This window comes from Ursus arctos, unplaced genomic scaffold (genome assembly GCF_023065955.2).
Source record: "Ursus arctos isolate Adak ecotype North America unplaced genomic scaffold, UrsArc2.0 scaffold_37, whole genome shotgun sequence".
Lineage (NCBI taxonomy): Eukaryota > Metazoa > Chordata > Mammalia > Carnivora > Ursidae > Ursus > Ursus arctos.
In genome coordinates this window covers 20702713-20709476 of record NW_026623053.1, presented here as the reverse complement: position 1 = coordinate 20709476, position 6764 = coordinate 20702713, and positions in this window count along the sequence as shown.

Sequence of the window (6764 nt, the reverse complement as noted above, 5' to 3'; positions counted from 1 at the left end):
CAGGCATTCAAATAGTGATTGCATGTGAATTAGATTATTAAATCCTAAAGTGACAATAGGAGTTAATTATTGTCTGTATTTCAATGATGAGGATAAAGATAATTTCAGAGATTTGCCAACAGTCACAGACATAGGAAAAACCAAGGCTCAGGAGGGAAGCCATCTCTTCTTGACACAAAAGACCATGCTATTTTTACTTCACCTTCTTCAAGAATTTACATATATTTTTATTTTGATGTTTGTACAATAAGTAGGTACTATATTATTCATACAAAGTCACTTTATTATTATTTGTAACTCACTTTATATTCACATAGCAGTTTCTCATTAGTTTTTTTCTCATAGACGTTATCTAGCAATTCCCTTTAGATTTATGTATTGATCAAAGTTATTTTAGTTGTAAACAGCAAAACTAAGTCTGGACATTTTAAGCATAAAACGGAACTTTTGGAGTAAAAATGAGATAGTTTGCAAGATCAAAGGAACTTTTGAAAACTAAGCCTTCTGAAGGACAAATAGCAGGTTAGCTTCTCGGCAATAAGAATGTTCATGGATCTCTTTTCAAGAGATCTCTCAATAACAAGATTTAGATTCAAGCACATCTGGATTTTATTTCTCTTTTCCATGTTTTAAAATTCTTTTTTTTTTTTGTTAAAGATTTTATTTATTTATTCGACAGAGATAGAGACAGCCAGCGAGAGAAGGAACACAAGCAGGGGGAGTGGGAGAGGAAGAAGCAGGCTCATAGCGGAGGAGCCTGATGTGGGGCTCGATCCTATAACGCCGGGATCACGCCCTGAGCCGAAGGCAGATGCCTAACTGCTATGCCACCCAGGCGCCCCTCATGTTTTAAAATTCTTGAACAGAGCATATGACAGACCAAATCTGAGTCATACATTTATTTGCCTCTTGACTTATGAACCATGGGAGTGGAAAGAAAAACCTTGTGTGTGAACTTGCCCAGCGGAGGTCTATTGATATGGATGGAGTACCAATTCCACTGTAAGCCAAATAATTATTTCAAGTACAACCTACACTGAACAAAATACCTGCATGAATTATAAGCCAGTTATTACTTCAGACATATATAGCTTTTAAAACGTCATTCTTCACTTAAAAATTCATTGATATGAGAAAACAGAGCTATTTGAAAATAAATATAACCCATAATACAAAGGATGCAGTGTTATAAATTTGTAAATGGAGAGTAATGTTCCTAGATTTATGGAACTAAATCAGGTTGTCTACTTATGTCTTTAGAGAAGTCTATTTTCTACATTTTATTTTCCTGTTAAATATTTATTGTGGCTTCAGCGTTACTCCAGAATGGCACTCTAACTTATGAAAAACTCATTATCTGAGACAGTACACATGACAAACAGAAGAAATCGACCACCTACTTCAGATTTTGTGATTGTATTTTATTGTCCAAAGTCATGTTTATATAATCTGATAAGAAATATACTTTAGGGTACTCCATAAAGTGAAAGGACAAGCAAAGGTATTAGACGAGGAAATACATAACAGTAATGACAATATTTTATTTCTTGTCATATTAAAGTCTATCTTTTCTACATGTTATACAAACATCCAACATCTTACACTGGCTATCTGGGTAAAACAAATTGCATTATATAAAAGATTGACAGAAACTTTGCTATATATAGTACATATGCTTTCCTTAAAGAATAATTTACATTATTTATCCTGTGCCATATGTTTTTCGTCTTGCTGATATTTACTGCATTAATGGAGAATAAAGTATGCTTATCTAAAATTCTCTTTCTTCTTTTGAATCATTATTTGAAAATACAAACAAAATTAGAAAACCACAAAAAAATTTCTGGAAAGCCAAAGACATTTTTTTACATGGCACAGAATGTCTTAATTACTACTGTTGTCTTTCAATACTCAGGCCTTTTTAAAAAATATATATATATTTATTTATTTGAGAGAGAGAGAGAAAGAATGGGGTGGTGGGGTAGAGGGTGAGGGAGAGAGAAACTATAAGCAGACTCCTAGCTGAGCATGGAGCCCAGCGTGGGGCTTGATCTCATGACCCTGACATCATGACCTAAGCCAAAACCAAGAGTTGGGGGCTTAACGGAATGTGTCACCCAGGCTCCCCACCATGCCTTTTATAATAGAGAATTACTGGGAATTTAGCTATCTGCACAGACACTTATTATTTATTTTATTTGACAAGTATCTATATAATATTTACTCTGTGACAGTTGCTATTCTAAAGTGTTTCTTAAGTATGAGGTTAATAGCTTCATTAGCATATCTGTTCTATAGCTGAGGATACTAATGCATAGAGTTTAAGTCATTTGTCCAAGAGCCAAAAAATAGCATAGCATTTATATAGATATATAAGATGATAATTAAACTATGTCTGAAAACTAGAAAAAGCTAAATGGAGTGAAGGTTAAACACTTTTGTTCTGTTCATTTATATTTATTACACTTCAGGCCAATTACCTTATTAACTTACATAATATATATTTTTTTTAAGATTTTTTTTTTTAATTTATTTATTTGACAGAGATAGAGACAGCCAGAGAGAGAGGGAACACAAGCAGGGGAAGTGGGAGAGGAAGAAGCAGGCTCACAGCAGAGGAGCCTGATGTGGGGCTCGATCCCAGAACACCGGGATCACACCCTGAGCCGAAGGCAGACGCTTAACCGCTGTGCCACCCAGGCGCCCCTAACTTACATAATATTTTTAGCATTATAGTGAATTGTTATCCTTAATAAGATATTCCACTAACTATAAATTGATATATAATGGTACTAAACTATTAAATTTTTATTATAATAAATGGTACAGAATACTGATTCATTTTTATAGTAAAAATTATAATTTCTCTACTTCTTATGCTAGAAGAAGTACTGCCATTGAAATATATAATTGAAAAAATAAATGTTACATGCTTAAGTGCCACTTTAATTAAAAATTCTCTTGCATACATTTTTCATTGACCTCAAACTCACCATTATTTTTCCTTGTTTTTAAGTGTTTCTTCATTTTTTTTTCTTTAATGTATGCCATTATATGCCTAGATATAAGTTTGGCTCTTTTTTTTTTCTTGTAAAAGAGATCAACAATGTTTATTTCCAATTCCATTTATGTATAAGGACCAAGAAATGTAATGCAATGTTTTTAAAATGTTCCTCTTTAGTTGTACTACCAAGAAACTGCATTTATATTTCTCAAGAGCGCTATAAACATTCTATACTTTACAATGTTTTTCATAAAATTTGTCCAATGTCTGATGAAAATGTGACTACATACCTTTCATATCTGATGCTTCGCTTATAGGCAAACTCAAGTCTTTAAAATAAAAATAAAATAAAATAAAATAAAATAAAATAAAATAAAATAAAATAGCTTTGGCCATCCACCAGCAAATTCCTGTGTGCTGCAGTTAGAATGCTGTTCTCTTGAAACTTCTAATACCTTCTTTAATGAAACATTGTCTTATGAATCTGTTTTTCTCCTTATCACTGGAATTTGATATTCTTTTTAAGCATAAAATTTCAATTCCAACCCTGCAATTAATAACATGTTAGAGCAAAGCTCAATAGATGTCAGACTTCAAATTAGACACCTTGAAATCTCTAATTAAATAAAGCTAGCATAATTTACCGACAGAAATACTGAATTTTAATTCTGCCGAGAGGTAGCTTTAGGGCATCATTTAATCCAATAGATTGCCATCCAAACAACTATCAAATCAAAGGCTATTAGCTAATACTCAGTAGGAAACTGAAGGTTTGAGAAGTTTCCTGAAACAGCCCTGAGGTGAAGATTGATGATTATTTTATCTAAACAAATATGAGCGAGATTTATTTTCTTTAGTGTCTTTGTGACCAGAACATCAAAGGCTATGGATTTATTACTCTGTAATGTTTTCACTATGAAAAAACTATAGTGAGAAAAAAACTTCTAGAGAGAGAATTTAATTGCCCATAAGATTCTATTACGTTTCCAGCTACAGAAATTTCTACCCAGCACTCATTATGTAAATGTACTCATTATGTAAATCACTGAATTAAGACATATATATGCCCTTATTTTACCAAAAAAATAAACTCTTTCCATTCAATACGCTATCTTGAGTGAAAACAATAAAAATCAGCAGTTATTTATTGACAACGTTATTATATACTAAGGTGCATTTTAAGAAAGGATCAAGTTATGATTTCTTATTGCCATAGAACAGTTTTGCTGAAGACTTGCAGGATAAGACGGGACTGGTTACTCAAGCATACATTGAGCATGAATTCTTCAATATCTACTTCGATTTTTAAAAATGGTTTAGTACCTTCAAAGCCTCGAGTAGTGTTCCAGACAATGATGGGATCTCTGGCAGATTCTGTTGATGCCCCGCTGATACCCTCTTGGCCCTTACAATTTCTAGCCATGTTTGCTTTGCTTCCAATTGCCACCCCCTGTGTCCTTCTGCCCTTGGGCTTTTCTGGCTGACAGAGCCTGCTCTGCTCATGGGCAAGTCATGTAGGAAGTGTCAGAAGTTGTACTCCCATCCCTTAGAAGCATTCCACAAATGACCGACAAAACCCAGATTAGGAAAGAACTCTACCAAAGGCAATAAAATCCTATGAGAGTCTGGACCAAAATGGCCTTAAATTTCTCCTCTGCTTGACTGAACTTTAGACAAATATCTTTCCAGTTTTAGGCCCCTCACATCCCTTCTCTTCGTATACTTATTTTAGTAAATAGTCAGGCAAAATACCATATGATTTCACTCACATGTGGAATTTAAGAAACAAAAAGGATGAACATAAGGGAAGGGGGGAAAAAAGAGGGAAGAAAACCTAAGAGACCCTTAACTATAGGGGCACCTGGGTGGCAGAGCCAGTTAAGCATCCAACTCTTGGTTTCAGCTCAGGTCATGATCTCAGGTTGTGATCTTAGGACACTGATCTCAGGGTTGTAAGATTGAGCCCCACTTCAGGGATGTGTGCTCTGCGCTCAACATGGAGTCTGCTTGAGACTCTCTCACTCTCTCTCCCTCTGCCCATCACTGCCCCCTACCCCGTTCTCTCTCTCTCTCAAATAAACAAATCTTTAAAAAAAAAAAGAGAGAGAGAGAGATTCTTAACTATAGAGAACAAATTGAGGGCTACTGGAGGGGAGATGGGCAGGGACTGAGCTAAATACGTGATGGGGGGGCACCTGGGTGGCTCAGTCATTAAGCGTCTGCCTTCGGCTCAGGTCGCACTCCCAGTGTTCTGGGATCAAGCCCCGCATCAGGCTCCCTGCTCTGCTGGGAGCCTGCTTCTCCCTCTCCCACTCCCCCTGCTTGTGTTCCCTCTCTCGCTGTCTCTCTCTCTGTCAAACAAATAAATAAAATCTTAAATAAATAAATAAATAGCTGATGGGTATTAAAGAGCGTGTTATGTTGAGCACTGGGTGCTATACAGAAGTGATGAATCACTAAATTCTACTCCTGAAACCGATATTACACTCTAAGTTTACTAACTAGAATTTTTTTTTAAATTTGAAGAAAAAAATAGAAAATATGCAATTGTACATCCTCCCTCTGCCTCTTTGAGATGCAATTTTTTCAATGTATGTATGCACATAATATGTATATGTATATAAGACTAGCTTTATATCAACTACATTAGTTGTGGGCCTCTATATTTGTGGATTTACATATGTGTTATTAAAATTACTTCCAACTCTCTCCATATTCCAAATGATATAAACTGAATAAGTATTACATTTTTAATCAGAAAAAAACCCTAGATTTTAGATATTCCAAAAAATAAAATTTTTATAAAAAAGAAGGACATTAACATAGATATTTTTAGAGTTGGACTTTTTTTATAATATCAAAACAAATTTGCACTATTTAATAGTTTTTTATGTAATAAAAGACATAAGTTAGTACTTTAAAATTATGGAAAGTTTCTTTTTTTTTATTAAGCACACAATTATTTCTCAATGATATCTCAAAAAAGTAAGGAAATAAGGGTCAGGGTCATAGCATGGCAGGAAATAAAACTAATTATCACCCCAGCATGAAATTGTTTCAAATGATGCCTTTTAAGTTAGAAAGTATTTTTAAGAGTATTTTAAAGTTTTGTTATAAAGTATCATAAACAGGGAAATAACAGCCAAAAGCAATGCCTATACTGTGCTTTCTTTGTGTATTTTAATGTACTTAGAATAAAAACTATTTCTGTTTAGCTGATCAAAGCTGTTTTGGGTTTCTTTTAAGGTGGCAGAGCTTCACCTGTGAATTTTTATAGAAGCCTGGGGAAACACTCAGCAGGATCTAACTTTTTGTTGTGGGTAAAAAACATTTTCCCTTTATGTGAAAGTTTGCTCTTTATTTGGCAGAAGGAATCCCCTGGCGAGGCAAATTTTAGCAGAGAAAAATACAATAAAATATACATTTTGAGAATGGAAGGCATCAAAGTGAGGGGTGCACAATTGAAGATTTATTCATCATCTATATTATCCAAAGTAATGCCCTCCTTTTGAGGTCGATGGTAGGATTTTGCAAAAGTGTACTTGAATATGAAACATTTAGCTGTTTTTATTTTATAGTAGTGTTTATGGACCTTACATCATGTTGAGTTTTGAACTGATGTATCCTCCCTCCTTTTGTTTCATTAGTGTACAGTAATATCTACTACATACCCAGTCGTATAAGTCTGATATAATAAAATCTTCAGGCACACACAGTTCACTCACAAATTACAAAAGATATGCTTTCAAATTTGATAACA